This window comes from Panulirus ornatus, chromosome 25 (assembly GCF_036320965.1).
Source record: "Panulirus ornatus isolate Po-2019 chromosome 25, ASM3632096v1, whole genome shotgun sequence".
Lineage (NCBI taxonomy): Eukaryota > Metazoa > Arthropoda > Malacostraca > Decapoda > Palinuridae > Panulirus > Panulirus ornatus.
The window spans coordinates 2,961,559-2,980,955 of record NC_092248.1 but is presented as its reverse complement, the minus strand read 5'-3'; the positions used below and the strand labels follow the sequence as shown (position 1 = coordinate 2,980,955).

The window sequence follows — 19,397 nt, the reverse complement described above, 5'->3', positions numbered from 1 at the left end:
ACGGTACTATCCTTGGAGTGCGACGGTACAATCCTTGAGTGCGAAGGTTCGACCCATCAGTACGACGGCACGATCCTTGAGTACGACGATGCTATCCCCGAGTGCGACGATACGATCCTTGAGTGCGACGGTACAATCCTTGAGTGCGACGGTACAATCCTTGAGTGCGACGGTACAATCCTTGAGTGCGAAGGTTCGACCCATGAGTACGACTGCACGATCCTTGAGTACGACGATACTATCCCCGAGTGCGACGATACGATCCTTGAGTGCGACGGTACGATGCTTGAGTACGACAGTACGATCCTTGAGTACGACGATTCGATCCTTGAGTACAACGGCACGATCCTTGAGTACGAAGGTACGATCCTTGAGTGCGACGGTACGATACTTGAGTACGACAGTATGATCCTTGAGTACGACGATTCGATCCTTGAGTACAACGGTACGATCCTTGAGTACGAAGGTACGATCCTTGAGTGCGACGGTACGATACTTGAGTACGACAGTATGATCCTTGAGTACGACGATTCGATCCTTGAGTACAACGGCACGATCCTTGAGTACGAAGGTACGATCCTTGAGTACGACGGTACGATACTTGAGTACGATAGCATGACCTTTCGACCCAGACCCGGTAAAGGTCAGGATGAAGGTCTAGTTATCATACCAAAGGTCCTTTTCTGTCGTCTTTAAGGGTCGTATAGTCGTGCCGATGGGGGCCCCACCCTCCGCGCTCACGGGTCGTACCGCCGTAACGAGAGGTCGTCCACGACCTTCGCTTGGTATGGTCCAAATGACCTTTTACGGGTCATTAGGAAGCGATGGCCGGCCTGAACCTTACATAAGGCAAGAGACGCATGTCTAAGTAACCGTGATTTAGCTCTTGCTTGCGGCTCTAATTTCGATTGCCTGGCCCGCGTGAGTCCTTCCCACCTCCATTTGCCAAGCTGGAATTCCTGTGCCGACGGCTCATACTATCTCTCTCTCTCTCTCTCTCTCTCTCTCTCTCTCTCTCTCTCTCTCTCTCTCTCTCTCTCTCTCTCTCCGTTTGTGGCGTTTTTGGTTCTTTTTTCTTTATTCTTCATTCGTCCCCTTTCACTTGAGCGTCGTCCTGTTGGCGGAACGTAGGTAACCTGTCTAGACAGCGTACCCGTTGCCCTTTCTGCGCGTCCAGGTTGGGCGTCTCAGTACAGTGACGGGCGACGATACCTTGCAGCCACCTCTATCCTACCTCACACACACACACACACATATATATATTATTATTATTATTATTGTTATTATTATTATTATATGTTTTATTATTATACGTAATCGCCGTCTCCCGCGTTAGCGAGGTAGCGCAAGGAAACAGACGAAAGAATGGCCCAACCCACCCACATACACCTGTATGTACATAAACGCCCACACACGCACACATACATAGCTGTACATTTCAGCGTATACATACGTATACATACACAGACATATACATATATACACATGTACATATTCATACTTGCTGCCTTCATCTGTATATATATATATATGTATGGATGACAAGAATCAAATGCCTTGTTTAATCACGTTAAAAACTATGATCATTGTATTGACTGGAGTACTGCCATCTCAGTTATTAACTCTAACTCTATCACCACGAGAAATATCATTGAATATTCTGTTATTGATTACACAAAGAATTATAGTCGTAGTATTAGTGATGGTCTATACAAATTGGATAACTTTATTGTTGATGAAATTTGTAAACAGTTCGCCTTCCTGTCCACATAATAAAATTATGAACGCTCGTTGTCTGTCTTGGACAATCGTATGTATACCAAATGGCGTCCTAGCTACGTCTCTTCGTTGTATATCAACTGACTTATGTTTCCCTCTCGTGTCTCCCCTGATGATGTGATTCTTACACGAAAGTGCACTTGGGAACTTATCGTGTTTCATTTTCCCCGTGGACTCAGCAAATTTGAAACATATGAATGATTATCTTCGTAACCTTTTGTCCATTTTCCAGGGCCTCTATAATGGTAATAGTTAAAGAGGGACAAGGCTTCCTAGCTCCTAACCCACCACTAACTGAGCAACGAGGTGACACTTTACTCACTGGTACCTGAATAACATGGTCAGGCCAACCCAACCTCTCGCACGAGTTTATTCAAGATTTATATAATTAGTGTTCTATGACTGGAATTTCTTAACACGTCATGCAGTCTACCCATTCATAGTTTGATGTTTTGCCATGGCACAGGTTTCCACCGTCAGTCCCTTAGCTTGGTCAGCACAGGGATATACAGAATTAACCCCGTTTCGGTCAATTGTGTGATTTTAATCTCTCACATGCCTGAAAACAGTGCAGTAGACTCTGACCCAATGCTATAACAATGTACATAAGCTGGCTAAGTCTCTCTTCAAATCCCTTTCCTGTTTGACTTGATGTTTATTTTTCCCACCCCATCTGGGTACATGATGTATACACCTCCCAACATTTTCTACATTTGGGCTGTTCTGTATGAGAAAACTTCTCACGGTTGGGTCATACTTGAAAGCCACATTGTTTAGTGGTCTTGAACTATTTACCTGAAGGGGAAGGTCACCACGGTGGAATGGTTCCGTCAGAAATTTCTTCATACCCATCTGTTCTATTACATTAATACCACAGTAAGATCTCCGTGCTCTGAACCAGGTCTTTATCCACACATGACGACACATAGCATCATGGTCTGGCCACAGACCGGGTGCACACCTTGATTCTTCATCATTGTTGGTGCTCTTCGAAGCTGTGGTGTCTCAAGAACGACGGCGATTGCATCAGCCTGCAAGGGGACCTGGACAAACTCCAAAGTTGGTCTGATTAATACATTGTGTCGAAATTCCGTGCAAGCAAGTGCAAGGTGATGAGGTTGAGGGGTGGATGGGGCTTGCTTAATACCTATGGGGACACAAGCCACAGGAACAGACTCGTGTAATGTGTGTGAGAGAAACGGGAAGGGGGGTCGACACCATTCCAGCGTCATGGTCCATGAGTATTATGATACAGGCAAGCTGTGTGTTGGCATACATTAACGATCGCATTTATGTAGGTGGATAAAGAAAGGTTTGGCACTGTAGATAGTCTGAACAAGCTAACTGTGAACGTCGGTGGTATACAAATGCTTGAAAGCTCAAGGTATGGAGTCTCCACTAGTGTAGCAGCACTACCTACACACACACACACACACACACACACACTAGAAGGCCTCATCACTGGTAAATGAGACTGACCAGTATGCATTTCATGGTGATTATCACCTGTGTCATTACCCGGTGTAATTAGAACTCTCCTTCGCATTTACACAGTGGGCGATTATCAAATGCGAGAGACGTTATTAGTTCTTGCAATCAGTAGGTCGAGTCATTATCATCAATCAGTCGTTACAGTCATCATTATTAATGGTAATCACTCGTTAATGATCATCAGATGCACCTTTTTATGCCGTATTGTACATCTGTCATTCGTGTCAGAATATGCCCGCGGGCGGATGAGAGGCCGCGTTAATTAACACATCTGTTTGACGTGGGGGGGACGGAGACGTTTTAATAGGGGGGAGGTCTGGGCAGCCCATGCCAGCCAGGCCCCAGGTGACGGGTCGCAGCTTATGTATTGCACCGCCGCTGGCAGGAATAGAGCATTGGGGGAGGAGGAGGAGAAGGAGGAGGAGACAGACGAGGGTATTTCTAAGAAAGTTTATGGAGTTGTGCCAAGACTTGTGGCATGATGCCAGAGTTATGGCGTGTTGGGGGGGAGGGAGGAGTCTGGCACACTGACTCGCCAGCAGAGTCTTGGCCCGCGACCTGCCCACCCTCATGCCTCCTGATTTCCCTTACATTGTCTGTAGACAGCCACATCTCCACCTCTAACCGATCACCAGCGTTCTCTTTCAGCCATGTTACCACCCACAGGCTTCCTTCCTCTTTCATCCATGATTCTCTCTCTCTCTCTCTCTCTCTCTCTCTCTCTCTCTCTCTCTCTCTCTCTCTCTCTCTCTCTCTCTCTCTCTCTCTCTTAACCTCTCATCCCGGTCACTGTTACGTGGACGACTCCACTCTTTGCATATTTGAACTCATTTCCTCTCCCTTCCCGACTCCGATACTCGCTCTTTTTCTCGCACCGAACACACACACACACACACACACACACACACACACACACACACACACACAGCGTCTCGGAATGGGGAAGCAGGAACCTGATTCAGCAGTGCAAAGAAACAGTATCTATTTGTATCTTTTTCTAGACTTCACCCGTTTCCACGCAAGATTTCACTGGTTTCCACACTAGATTTGACTGGTTCCCACTCTAAATTTGACCGGTTTCCACACTAGATTTGGCTGGTTCCCACTCTAGATTTGACTGGTTCCCACTCTAGATTTGACTGGTTCCCACTCTAGATTTGACTGGTTCCCACTCTAGATTTGACTGGTTCCCACTCTAGATTTGACTGGTTTCCCCCGATGCTAGATTTCAAAAGACTAAATAAAGTCCAGCAGTGCAGTAACATGAAGGCATTAGACATAGCCATATCCTCCACAGTGTTCGGGATGCCCCGCGTGTTGTATTCGGTGCTACGATTCTCCTTCGTGTGAGCAGATGTCCCATATTCACAAGGGATCTCATTCCTCTCAATATAGGGTGGATTTTGATCCACTTCTCACTCAGATAGAGTGGAATCCAATGTCCCCTTGCGGTGCTTCTCATCAGCCAACCCTCTCCGGATTCCATACTGTTTTCCTTTGCTCTTTATGTCGGTCACTGTGGTTGTGAGGTGGTCTGCATGTGACCCAGGCCCCATTACGAAGACCAAGACCCGTACCATAAGGGCTCCCGCAGCTTCAAGGTTGCGCTCCACTAAGTAGCAGGGCAGGATGGACCTCTGTGAGTGGAGAAGCTCTCTGACGAGACTGTGTTTCCTTTCGACTCCTTGAGTTGTTGTTAAGTTACGAATAGAAATCTGACGAAAAGTAGAGAAACTTGGACTCGAAGTTTATATCATGAGGTTGTGAGAGACAGGATGGTATAACTTTTTAGTCAATACAGTCTAGGGTGTTGTAAGTACCTTTTTACGTAGTTACCTGTTTGTGCAGTTTAGTCTTGAGGTCCCATCGTATGCACTCTACACCTGTGACGAGACTCTGGTAGGGCCAGCGCGTAGCGCTCACCGTAGGAGAGTATAGTTTAAGGATACCGTTTGAGATGCATATTGTCGAGGGTGGTGGGTGAGAATAAGTTTGTGTGTGCGTGTGTGTGTGTGTGTGTGTGTGGACTGCATACGATGTATGTGAGTCATAAAAGAAAGCCACCTGGGCCAGGGAGAAGACCTCGACAGGCCGCATAATGCTGGCTCAGTGTGTCTTTATCACTAGCTTCGATACTCAAACTGTTCTACCTTCCTGGTCGGTGGCTGCCTTCCCCTTCCTGTGTGTGTGTGTGTGTGTGTGTGTGTGTGTGTTTGGGCATTTGCTGAAGGGCCGGTAACCGGTAGCATAACCTCTTTTTAAAGAACTGGTTATATAACCTCTTAGAAAACCGGTCTCCTATTATCTTGTTTTTGTCTCGCCTTCGCCAGCTTATGAGCGTCAACGGGTTAAACATTTGCAAATTATAATTCGGCCGGTTAGATTTATAATGACCTGAGAGTTTGAGGGGTCCCATTAAGACCACCTTAACCTAACCTAGCCTTACTTTGAAGACCAGAGTTAAGGGTTTGTATCTAGTAGACGTTGAAACACATTTCGTTTGCTCCCGGCCTCTTCGATGCTTCGAAGCCAACTCTATGTGTCCTCAGCTCGCGGGTACAGCAGCTTCAGATGGAGTGGTCGTCAGGCTCGGTGTGCCCATAGTGATGACAGAGGTTAGGTTAGATAATGCGTCCAGAGACACCTTGCCCTCTACAAGTGACTCTCGTCCAGGGACACCTTACCCTCTACAAGTGACCCGCGTCCAGCGACACCTTACCCTCTACAAGTGACCCACGTCCAGGGACACCTTACCATCTACAAGTGACCCGCGTCCAGGGACACCTTACCCTCTACAATGACCCGCGTCCAGGGACACCTTACCCTCCACAAGTGACCTACTTTTGTAGATCATGCCATCCTTAACGCAAGACAGGTCAAATCAGATGTTTGGTCATCCAGTGCTTCTGTAGGTGACCTGTTTTACATGACCTTACTGTCCTTACAACTAGGGACGACGGCTCGAACAGGATCGGGTCGCTCTGATGATAGGGTACACTGCAAGAATATATATAACCTTGGGGTGTGCTGCATTATACCTCCTTCTAATATATGTGATATGACAGGGTTGCTCTCGTCTCGGGAGTTTCTGACACCTCTATTATTATCCAAATTTTTTTCCGTTTGTCATGACCAGTGTTAGGTTGTCAGGAGGGTGGTAATATCTGTCATGAAGTGTGTCCAGAAATGTCTTGTAGAACGCGTCCGGTAATGTGTCTTAGAACGCGTTCAGTTAAATGCAGAATTGTGGTAGTAATGTCTCCTTGAAACGTTCAGTAATGTCTCATTAGAACGTTCAGTCATGTATCACAGAACTTCCAGTTGTGTCTCGTAGAATCCGTCTAGTAATATCTTTAAGAACTCGTTCAATTATGTATCGTGTGGCGTGTTATCAATTCCCTGATGAAGACGTCTTTCAACGTCCCGAGTTAGCCTTTCAAATGATATAGGATGGAGAAGGCTGTAGCCATTGTAGGGTTGTTGATGGAAGATTTCTCACATCTTGTGTGATGATAGTGCTAAGAGTGACATTACCTGCTTCAGTGGGGTGAGAATATCATGACGGAAGATCGTACCTATTGCCTCCATGTTAAGAGGACCTTATAATGAAAAGATTGTACGTTGAGCTACATTTGCCTCGCCTGCCAGTGTCGAGGTCCTCCATGTACACAGTGATTGCACAGTTACCACATCAAACTTCATTGTGGACGTTGAGATTCGGAATTATGTTGTCCATGGTCAGGCTCTTCGTGCCATGGTCACCTGGCGATGGTTGAGGTCTTCCTGGGTCGTGATGACCTCTTGTCCTCAATATTTCATGAGGGAAGTCGTTGCCTTTCAATAGCGTGCGTCTTGGAAGACAGCTTTCCCTCTGGGTATTGAGGACTGTGAGCCTCTCTGAAGAGCCCCAGCGACGCTCAGGGCTTTAGAGTGGAGTCTTGTGAGTTCGACCCACGAAGAGGACCTTCGTAGTCCACGGTGCAAAGCCATGTGTCTGTAACTGTTCTTGTGAACTTATGATGTTGGTTGTGTGGTGGTAGTGTAGTATGGTTGTGTGGTGTAGGGTGTAGTGTGGTGGTAGAGTGTTAGTGTGGTTGTGTTGTTCTCCTGATCAGGGACACAGGTGGAGCGTTTCTCCTCCACCTGAAGAATCACAAGAAGGCTGCTCACTTGTGTGTCATGAAGCATCTCAACAAACCCATGGATCGATGTGAGTGATTACCTGCTTTCATGTGTAGTCCACTGGTGATTGTTTGTTCGTAAGCGTGTACGTGTGGAATCATAAGGGTTGGGGTTATTAAGTCTTATGCGTCTTTGTATTCATAAACATATATGTAGCTGTGATGGGGCATGTATGAAGTGTTGATGGTGTTTATAGTAGTGGCATTAAATTCGCTATCTCTTTCTATTCCTTCGATCAGATGTAGGGTTTTATAGTCAACCTCCTTGAGGAGGTTATGGTAATTTAATTTGTCGTCTTTATTGTCTCCGTAATACTTTGAGGAGTTCTGTGGTTCTGGATCCTCTCCATTGTGCTACAGTTGCTCCTATAGAGCATCAGAGTTGATGAAAATCTTTTTGTGTTTGAAAGTGTCCGAGTATTAACGTGTGTGATTAACTATTCAGTCTTGCTTCCAGACCTCATTCCATGATACCCTCGTCACTGGCACGTGAGTGTGTGGGTAGGGGAGTCAGACAGACCTGCTGCTCTTCGAGCCCAGCGGTGTGGAGGATTTATGCAGAGGCAGCGGTTAAAGTTGGAGGGGAACTCATTAGAGCAATCAAATTCGCTGATGACAAGGCATTTGTCAACAGCTGAGAGAAATGATGGTTTCCCAGCGAATAGTTGAAGGTTTGGTTCAGGTGGCGGGTGTTTCTGGGGTGGGGCCAAACCTACCTTAAAACAAAAGTGACGGGAAAGGAAGAAGGGGCCGTATCTATAGCCACATTAGAAGGCAAAGACGAAATGTTATATCTTGTGGAAGTTGGACACTTGAAGTGTTATATCTTGTGGAAGTTAGACACTTGAAGTGTTATATCTTGTGGAAGTTAGACACTTGAAGTGTTATATCTTGTGGAGGTTAGGTACTTGAAGTGTTATATCTTGTGGAGGTTAGGTACTTGAAGTGTTATATCTTGTGGAAGTTAGACACTTGAAGTGTTATATCTTGTGGAGGTTAGGTACTTGAAGTGTTATATCTTGTGGAAGTTAGGTACTCGAAGTGTTATATCTTGTGGAGGTTAGGTACTTGAAGAATGTTATATCTTGTGGGAGAGATTTACATCAAGAATGTAAGAACCACTGTTACTACAGGCAGATCAGTGTTCAATAGAGCCTAATGGCAGCTCATAAGAAAGTCTGACCTGTGTAGTTAGGCAGTACAGACCTTCACGAGGAACGTGGTCCAGTGTGGTACTTGAACATTGACCTCGTAACTGTTACAGGAGCTTTGAAGTGTGGACCTAAGGAAGAAACATGATTAAGTTGGGATGGATAACGAAGCAACAGTAATGTACAGAATACCACGAACGAACGATTAAGTGATTGGATAAGTAACAATAATAATGATAATAACAATAATGATAATAATGATAATGATAATAATTACTATTATTATTATTATTATTATTATTATTATTATTATTATTATTATTATTATTACTATTATAATGATAATGATGATGATTGACAGGAGCAAGTATATGTGGTAGCTGTGTCAGTGAACAAGTTGAAGGTTCATCTGAGGGAGGTGGTGGAAGTTGACCCCATGTCCTTGGTTCCTTGACCTGGTGACCTCCTACACCCCGCCCCTGTAGCAGGGTCAGGGGGTGCCCCCAGACTCGGTCCTTGCACCAAGGACGAACATCCTGACGTCACTAGCACACGGTGCTGAGAGAGAGAGAGAGAGAGAGAGAGAGAGAGAGAGAGAGAGAGAGAGAGACATATATGCGAAGCTTCGGTTTCTGAATGCCGCCCCCAGCTTGATGAAAAACCACATTAAAAAAAAAAAGAAAAAAGATGTTGATAGTAATGACGGCAGCTGTGAATGACGAATGAAGGATGTATGACAACAGTGAAGGAATGAGTGCAGGAAGGAGTCGGTGCCGTGAAACCCTATTCATAGAATGAAGAGGAGTGCATGACACACACCCCGATATCAAGTGGCTGATAGTAACACTGTGGCCAGGGGTGTGCCTCGGCTCTGGCTAGGTTGTATGTACTGGATATCCTTGAGGCGCGCACGCCCGCGCCCGCGCGCCTCCCACTCCCCCCGAAGCCTATATAGTACTATTATCAGGCTCGACTACGCTCACAGTTATTGAGCTTAATCGGTACAAAGCCCGTTACTCTAGACCTCCCTCGACCACTAGTGGTCACTGCTAGTTTCTGGTTATATGATTAGTTAATAAGCTTATTAGTTAAGGGAACCGTACCTTAACTAGCTAGGCACAATCTGGCCTTACATGCTGTACCTTACATCACATTACCTTAACCCTACCCTAACGACCTTGCCTTACTCTAAGTATGATTTACCTTTTTGGGGTGTTTTGAGAGGGGTTCATCTGTCTCAGGAAGGCATTCCAAGACTCTTGTTGCTCCCCTGATCATCCAGACTGTTTGAGGCAGACCACACAGTAAATCCTATGATTTAACGTGACTGAATTTAGTCCAACTCCATAGTGTTTTTCTCCTCAGTCCACCAAATCGTTGTTGCATGATTACCATATATCAGTTACATTACCTTGGCTCCCGAGGGTTTCCTACCCCTCTACCATCACAACTACCACCATCTAACGTCACTACTACCACCACTACAACTACCACCACTACCACCATCACCACAACTACCACCATCTAACGTCGCGACTACCACCACAACTACCACAATCAAACGTCACTACTACCACCACCACATCTACCACCATCGCACCACCACCACCACCAAAACCACCACATCTACCACCATCGCACCACCACCACCACCAAAACCACCACCATCGCACCACCACCACCACCAAAACCACCACATCTAACACCATCGCACCACCACCACCACCAAAACCACCACATCTACCACCATCGCACCACCACCACCACCAAAACCACCACATCTACCACCATCGCACCACCACCACCACCAAAACCACCACATCTACCACCATCGCACCACCACCACCACCAAAACCACCACATCTACCACCATCGCACCACCACCACCACCAAAACCACCACATCTAACACCATCGCACCACCACCACCACCAAAACCACCACATCTAACACCATCGCACCACCACCACCACCAAACCACCATATCTACCACCATTGCATCACCACCACCACCACCACAATTATTGTCCATCACTGTCCTGTATAATGGACATCATGCCATCCAGACCTTCCTCCTATATTGTTTACATTAAGACTAATAAGATGTTCTTCTTCTTCCAGGTGAGGATAAAGTGTTTATTGGCTGCCGAAGATGGTGGAACTGTGGCCTGGTGGTCGGGAGCTGGGGGTGAGTAGATACGTAAGATGATAATTAGAATGATAATTCCCTAATATGTCTTCCTGGTCGAGCGATATAGAGTCAAGAACTAGCGAATAATGGTCTGGTTTGCACGCCTTTAACCTTCAGCTGTTATGTATAACACACATTAGTGTTATCATTATCATTATTATTTGTAGTATTATTGTTGAATAGAGTATCAGCTGGGGTGAGAGCGAATTGAAAGTTAAAGTAATGTTTGTATGGATTAACGGGAAGAATATAGTGTAAGAACCCCGAAAAAAGGGTTTTACACAAATACTATATCCTACCTTAATTACCTCCCTTAAGTGGGGAAGGTAACGTGTAATATATATATATATATATATATATATATATATATATATATATATATATATATATATATATATATATATATATATATATATATATTCGCCTTATCCCGCGTTAGCTAGGTAGCGTTAAGAACAGAGGAGTGAGCCTTAGAGAGTATATCCTCACTTGGCCCACCTCTCTGTTCCTTTTTTTGGAAAATTATAAACGGGAGGGGAGGATTTCCAGCCCCCCGCTCCTTCCCCTTTTAGTCGCCTTCTACGACACGCAGGGAATACGTGGGAAGTATTCTTCCTCTCCTATCCCCTGGCGGGGTGGCGACGCGAATGAATAAAGGCAGCAAGTATGAATTATGTACATGATTATATATGTATATGTCTGTGATGTATATATATGTATACGTTGAAATGTATAGGTATGTATATGTGCGTGCATGGACGTGTATGTATATACATGTGTATGTGTGTGGGTTGAGCCATTCTTTCGTCTGTTTCCTTGCTCTACCTCGCTAACGCGGGAGACAGCGACAAAGCAAAATGAATATATATATATATATATATATATATATATATATATATATATATATATATATATATATATATATATATATATATAATACTGAAAAAACGTTTCTGAATGGAAGATGAAGGGGAAAATTTTAAAGGAAAACTCTTGATGAAGTAAGAATATATTTATGACTTAGAACGACGGAAGAATGGACAATGATGGAAGATGAGTATAGGAAGAAGAGTGAAGAATGGTCAAGGTATAAAAAGAATGAAGGAAAACTGAAGAACAAAGAAGACAAAAATTGAAAGCATGGTAAATATTGCTTTGTTGAGAGCCTCGTGGTTATTGAGGAGACTGAATTCAGTAAGAAGGAAGGAAGATTCATCTTGGTGTGAAGGAAGGATATTGAAGAAGCAATAATGAAACAGGAAGACTGAAGAGTGATGGAAAGACTGACTCTGGGAAAGTGAAGTGAGGGAAAGAGAGGAGTGAGTTGTGTCACTCTGTGGTGTTGGTGGTGGTGTGTGTGTGTGTCAGGCTTGTGGCTCAGAGCACACGTCAGCTGCTTACCCCCTCCTCCCCACGTGAGAGGTGGGTCACCCCTCCCCCTCCCTCCCCCACCCACAACACAGGGGAGTGCTTCCCCCCTCCCCCACGTGAGAGGTGGGTCACCCCCACACACCCACGACACAGGGGAAGGCCACCCACCCACTAACTCTAGAGGGATGTCCTCCAACTTCCCCCTTAAGAGGATGGAGCACTTTTCCCCAGGGGTGTGGGAGACTGCGTCACTCCCTACTCTTCATTCTTTCCTCACTTGCCACCCCTGTGGCCCCCTTCCACCCAGTAGCAGTCGCTTTGATGCCTCTCGCCACACTCCTGATGGTCATTTACCTCTCTCTCCCCATCCTCCCCTCAGCGTCTCTCCTCTCCCCACCCTTGCATCTCCCCCCCGTCTCCACACTCACTGCACTTCACCACCCCACCTCCTCCCTTGCTGTACCGGAGGGTGGAATGAAGTTGTTTATTTTAGCTGGTTGTAAGTTCGAGGCGAGCCACCCCGACCTTGCTGCTGGGATGTTGTGTCTGCCTCCCGCCATTCCTTCCTATCCGCCAAAGAACTCAGTTTTTGTTTTCCCCCCTCTCTCTCTGTTTCTCTCCTCTTTCTGGAGGCGTAGTGTCATTAATTGTCTCAAAACCAAAGTTTATCGTCCCATTCTTTCCGTTACGTCACGTTGTTTTCCAGGACGATCATTACCGTAGAATATATTGGAGTCATTATCATCCCCGCCGTACTCCTTCCTTCCATGATTTTTTTCTCCCCAGTACGAATTTCGATCACGCTACGCGCCGCTCTCCTTCCTATCCGCTTCAGAGCTGATGACTCTCCTGGACGGGTATCATCATCCGTGTTGTGTGGATAAGAAACACAGCTTGTCAAAACCCATTCAGAGTTTAGAAGAAAAAAAAAGAAGATAGAACCGTAACGCTAAAGCTTAACCTGTCTTAAATTAAGCTGCCGTAACCAGTCCCTGAAAGACGAGCTGCTCACAACAGCCTAGCTTGGCGTATGCTCACCAAAGCTGACTGGTCCTGTTCAAACACATCCAGCAGGAACCGACGCGCCGCTGACCTATCCGATCGGAACCCAACCATATTAGCTTTGTCTTACCTTACCTTACTTACCTTACCTTTACTTAACTTACCCATGAGTACAGTCGTAGGTGAGTACCTCCCTTAACGCCAACCCACTTTATGTTTCTGCCTTGCGTAACCTCCTCAGGCCTGGCTCTGTGTTTGTTAAGGCAGGAGTGCACGTTGATAAACGTACACTGCACAATGACGTACACTGCTAATCACTTAGTATACAGTGTACATTCCTTCATATACAGTGTATACACTTCCTTATCGCATCACGTAGATAAGGTATAGTTCGCGCTATGTGCACACCAATTAGAATAGGCTACACCGCCTTAACTACTACACAGTTTACTCTAACTAACGCACAGTGCACAGGTAACTAGTGTATTAACCACAGTAACTTATGATATCGTAGGATAAAGTACTGAGCATTGAGAGGAACTTATCCCACATATGTTTTTCCTAACTGGGAAAAAATATAATAGTATATGTCTCTTCTTTTTTTTAACCCTTTGATTTTTTTTATTGTGAAGGGGTCGTTTTAAGGTCAGGTCATAGGTCAGACCATCAAACTGAAGGGGTCGTACCTTCGTGCTCAAGGGTCGTACTTCCTTAACGAAGGAGTTCAAGATGAAGTCATCCATAGACTCGTTTGGATGTTAGGATATCCGAACGTTGTTGACGGGTCATATTTGACGTAATCACATCTACTGGTTGATGGCGTCATTACGTCACCAGTGATACCGATGTGGTAGTGGGGTCATCTGCGTCATAGATGAAACCCGGGGCCTTGCTGCTCCTCCCACACCAATCCACATGAGTTTCCGTACTCGCCCACTGTCACAAACGGCCTCGTTAGGTACCCTATGGTGTGTCGCTGCTGGGATTCCCTTGCACTCACTTGGATGTGGCAACATTCGGTACGTAACGCCAGCCAAGAAAGCCTCAGTCGCTCAGCAGCTGGTCCAGCTCCACCCACTGTGAACTGCATGGTACTCCCATGGCAGTTTCGAGGTCCTGCCACCACCACAACCACATGGTCCCACCCCGAGCTTATGCTGGTCGTGGTCCCCTCTGACCCACCCTCGAATTCAGCGCCTGGAACGCTCTCAGGGGAGAGAGAGAGAGAGAGAGAGAGAGAGAGAGAGAGAGAGAGAGAGAGAGAGAGAGAGAGAGAGAGAGAGGGGGGCAGAGAGAGAGAGAGAGAGAGAGAGAGAGAGAGAGAGAGAGAGAGAGAGAGAGAGAGACAGACAGACAGACAGACAGACAGACAGACAGAGTGAGTGAGTGAGTGAGTGAGTGAGTGAGTGAGTGAGTGAGTGAGTGAGTGAGTGAGTGAGTGAGTGAGTGAGTGAGTGAGTGAGTGAGTGAGTGAGTGAGTGAGTGAGCGTGTGTGTGTGTGTGTGTGTGTGTGTGTGTGTGTGTGTGTGTGTGTGTGTGTGCTCAGCAGGAGCTGCCCCTCTGCTGTGAACTCCCCTGCTTTTCGGAAGGCCATAAATGGTGATAATCAAGATATCCAGCTTCTCAGGATCGCCCTTGGCTGGTGGACACGTCGAGTCGTGACCGTGTATAATAATAATAATCCTACGATGATCGTATTCCTCACGACCTCTCTCTCTCTCCACCTCTCCACCAGACTTGGTCTGATCACATCCATTGTTCACACCGTCGTCCCCGTCGTATCCACTTATGGCGACAGATACCACCACATCAGACGCTGGAAGACCCGACACCTGTAGTGGTAAGCGGTGGGATGGCCCTGGGCCAAGGGACTGGAACATGGAAGACGTCGTTGATGTCGCCAGGTTGTGTGTGTTTCTGGACCTGCCAGAACAACGTCCAGGTGGTGTTCCCTCCGTGTGAGGAGATGCCTCACCCCGCACTTTGTTGTGGACGTCAGCTGTGATCTGAAAAAGATCGACACCTTCATTTGAGCGTCGCATTGTTCAGAACTTTGTGGTCACTTCTGACACTGATGCTTATATATATATATATATATATATATATATATATATATATATATATATATATATATATATATATATATATATATTGGAAAGGATCACAATTTTGCGCGTAATCAAGATACTCCTATGAGTCCACTAGGAAAATGAGAACTTATCGTGTTTCATTTTCCTAGTGGACTCATAGGAATATATATATATATATATATATATATATATATATATATATATATATATATATATATATATATATATATATATATATATATATTAGAGGCTCCAATCACGGACGAATGACAACGTCAAACCCAGGCTTTAATTGAATTATAGAGAGGATTGCGAAAGGGAAAACGAAGAGACAAGGGAAAGTATTTATGAATTTTGGAGGTAGGGGAAAACCTATTAAGGATATTCTCGTTTTAACCCCAACGTTCGCTGTACCCTGAACTGTACCCTGCATCCTGTACCATTTCTCATTTTACCCCTCATCGTAGCTGTGTTACCTGAAATGAATCATTTTGTATTCACATGTATCCATAACCTCTCCTGTACCATTACCAGTGCTGGTACATTCCATGTATTGTATACCGTACATTTCATGTACTTTTGACCCACCTCTGTATTGCTATCTAGGTTATCAGTCTTGTACCTGAATATACAATGGTATTCTGTATTTACACATCTCGTAGAGGTTATACTGGCCCTACTCTGTGTCTCGTCAACCTCACCAACATCGCTGTCCATTTTCGTAATGGGTCAAAGGCTCTTTGTGGCTCCTCCTTGTAGGTCGTCTGTGTCGATATGTTATACCCACTGTGTCCTCTGTAGTAGGCCCATACCTACCCCCAAGCTTGTATGCCCCCCTCACCCAAGCTTATCACGTAAGGTTTCTTCTTCATTGAACATATAAATCCTTTTCAATTGATGATTAGTGTAACACCGAGGCATCGTCTCTGGTTCGTAAGACCGACGTCAACGGATGGTAAACACATGCCAGTTACCGTTGACTGGGAACCCCTTTTCCGCCTTCCCTGTTTCAACCCTCTCCTTCCACCCACTTCCTTCCCCCCCCCTCCCCTCATCATCTCTACCCCTCACTTTACTCCCTCCCCTCAAACCAGGGTCAGAGAGGGGGAGGGTAGTAGTGAGTCAGCCCCTCGCTCCCCTCTGTCTGGGGTGGGGGAGGCGGGCTTCCACACAGACACGTCCTCCTTAACGGGCCGCCTGTGCCTGGCCCTCCTCGTCTAAACCCCCCAACCCCTTGCACAACCCCCCCACACACCCCCCCTAACCTCCACGACAGCTGCCGCACCCCTTCCCCTCCTCCTCCACCTCCTCCTCCTCCTCTTCCTCTCCTCCTCCTCCTCCTCCTCCTCCTCCTCCTCCTCCTCCTCCTACACCAAGCACTGTCCTCTCCTTCCTCACTGGCCACGATTTTTCCTCTTTTCTGCACGTGGTACTCTTCATCGATCGTATTTGTCAATAATTTACCTCCCTCCCCTTCTCCCTCCCTCCCTCCACCTGTTTTAACACACACACACACACACACACACACACACACACACACACACACACACACACACACACGACACACGAAGCATTGGCAGACGATATGAACATCATGTGGCGGGATACAAGCTGCAGGAACCCGTGTTTGAGAGAGGACTCGGGATTCGAACTTGTACCTTAACCTCTCGCCAGAACCGTAGTCTGCAGAGATTGTAGAGGAGACGAACTAATTCTAAATTGTCCTCCAGTCTCATTCAGGTGCATAAATAAGGAGATATTCGGCAAGCCGTTCGTACCTTAGGCCAAAACCAAAATACGCTTCTCGGGTTTGGCCGCCGAACTTAAAAGAAGCACAAAGGACCGCTAAAAGCAGCAAGGTGCAGAGGAGAGCAACACAGATGGTACGAGAATTAAGAGAGTTCACCTTACACGGAAAAGGTTAGAGGCCATGACTCTTGCCCATCACGAAGGAGAGAAGAATATTGAGTGACTTGATCACGGCCATTAGGATTTTAAACCAGTTTGATGACGTGTGCCGCCAACAGCTTGGTAGATCGCGAGGGTAGAGCAGCCAGAGGCCATAACTTGAAAGTGAAGCAAGAAACCTTTTAGAAAACATGTAAAGAAGTACAGTGATGGTGTAGGAGTGGCCAAATCAATAGTACAAAGTGAGTCATGAGGTCGCGACAGTGGACTGAAGTAGAAAGTGATGAATAGAAGTATGTACATATATCTTTTTCTTTTCTCTCAAACTATTCGCCATTTCCCGCGTTAGCGAGGTAGCGTTAAGAACAGAGAACTGGGCCTTTGAGGGAATATCCTCACCTGGCCCCCTTCTCTGTTCCTTCTTTTGGAAAATTAAAAAAAAAAAATAATGAGAGGGGAGGATTTCCAGCCCCCCGCTCCCTCCGCTTTTAGTCGCCTTCTACGACACGCAGGGAATACGTGGGAAGTATTCTTTCTCCCCTATCCCCAGGGATAATGTACATATATACATACATAAATACATATACATACATAAATACATACACACTTATTCGCCATTTCCAGCGTTAGCGAGGTAGCGTCAAGAATGCAGGACTGAGCCTTAGAGGGGGAAGTCCTCACTTGGCCCCCTTCTCCGTTCCTTCTCTTGGAAAAGTAAAAACTGGAGGGGACGATTTTCCTGCCTCCCCCCCCCCCCCACCCCCTTTGCTCCCAGAAGTATTATAGACGGGAAAGTTTAGGAGAGTGTACAGCAACAGTACCCTCCCTGTACAGTTCAAATTGGACGGTGGGCAACGTGTACACTTGCCGTACACTGTAGTGTTGTGCGATAGGACGGTGGGTAACGTGTACACTTGCCGTACACTGTAGTGTTGTGCGATAGGACGGTGGGCAACGTGTACACTTACCGTACACTGTAGTGTTGTGCGATAGGACGGTGGGCAACGTGTACACTTACCGTACACTGTAGTGTTGTGCGATAGGACGGTGGGCAACGTGTACACTTGCCGTACATTGTAGTGTTGTGCGATAGGACGGTGGGCAACGTGTACACTTACCGTACACTGTAGTGGTGTGCGATAGGACAGTGGGCAACGTGTACACTTACCGTACACTGTAGTGTTGTGCGATAGGACGGTGGACAACGTGTACACTTACCGTGCACTGTAGTGTTGTGCGATAGAGCAGAAGTTCTGGCGGGTCATGGTACATAACCAAAGGGATGTTGGCCATTGTCTGTGAATGTGTCTGGATGTGTTTGATGTACGCACTTGCGTGTGTGTGTGTGTGTGTGTGTGTGTGTGTGTGTGATTACTGTTTGGGTATTACGGGGAGAGAGTCTTATACACTCGTGTTGCCCCCCCCGTCTGTCAACTCTGTGTGTATGTACCAAGTCATTTTACTTCTCAGCACACACACACACACACACACACACACACACTGTTCATATCAAGATGGGAACATCCCATGACACGTGTCTCCCTGGCTACCTAAATGTACATGCCTCATTCATGTGCTTATCCAGTGTCGAAATATCCAGCTCACCCTAATATTAATCTCGTAAATGATTAGTTAGTTAATAACCATCACGGCCTCCCAGTGTTGTCATATCTGCAATGGCTCAGCCGTGTATTGGCAGCCAATTGGCTGACTACATCCGTTATATTATTATTCATTCATTATTTATTCATTTATTATTTATTTCAAGAACCTAACCTGTGCGAGGGTGTGTATGTTTTGAGAGAGGTCTAGGTAAGAAAACAGGTATACAGGAACACCTAGCCGTATGTAAACATTGTTTCCTTACACTAACTACCCCTCGTGTGTTTTGGAATAGCTCCTTTGGAAATTGTTTGCATAGAAAAGGAATCTTTGAACTCTAGCTTAGGATGAACTTCTGAGGTTCTTTTATAATAATTCGTTGATTTCATTTTTGGTTGTAAAAGTTCTCGTTCAAAGTGAGGAGTTCTCATTTTAGGTGGAGGGCGTTCTCATTTTAAGTGGGGAGTTTTCATTTTTGGGGGGAGGAGAGGGTTCTCATTTTCAGTGTGGAGTTTTCATTTTAGGTGGCGAGTGTTCTCATTTGAATGGGGAGTTCTCATTTTAGGTGGAGAGCGTTCCCATTTTAAGTGGCGAGTTTTCATTATTTGGGAGGAGAGTGTTCTCATTTTAAG

The 19,397-nt window shown here is 45.9% G+C and overlaps 1 protein-coding gene across 6 annotated transcripts in view; it reads left to right on the top strand.

Moving 5' to 3' along the window:
* The window catches only part of LOC139757171 (sodium-dependent neutral amino acid transporter B(0)AT3), a 242,905-nt gene that overhangs the window by 106,820 nt on the left and 116,688 nt on the right, over positions 1-19,397 (top strand). For 2 of the 6 annotated variants that reach the window (XM_071677297.1, XM_071677298.1), the window contains exon 2: positions 10,723-10,789. The exons of the other annotated variants lie outside the window; for them this stretch is intronic. The gene's annotated coding sequence lies outside the window, so the exon portion shown is untranslated. The remainder of the gene's footprint in view (positions 1-10,722; positions 10,790-19,397) is intronic. 6 annotated transcript variants of the gene reach the window in all.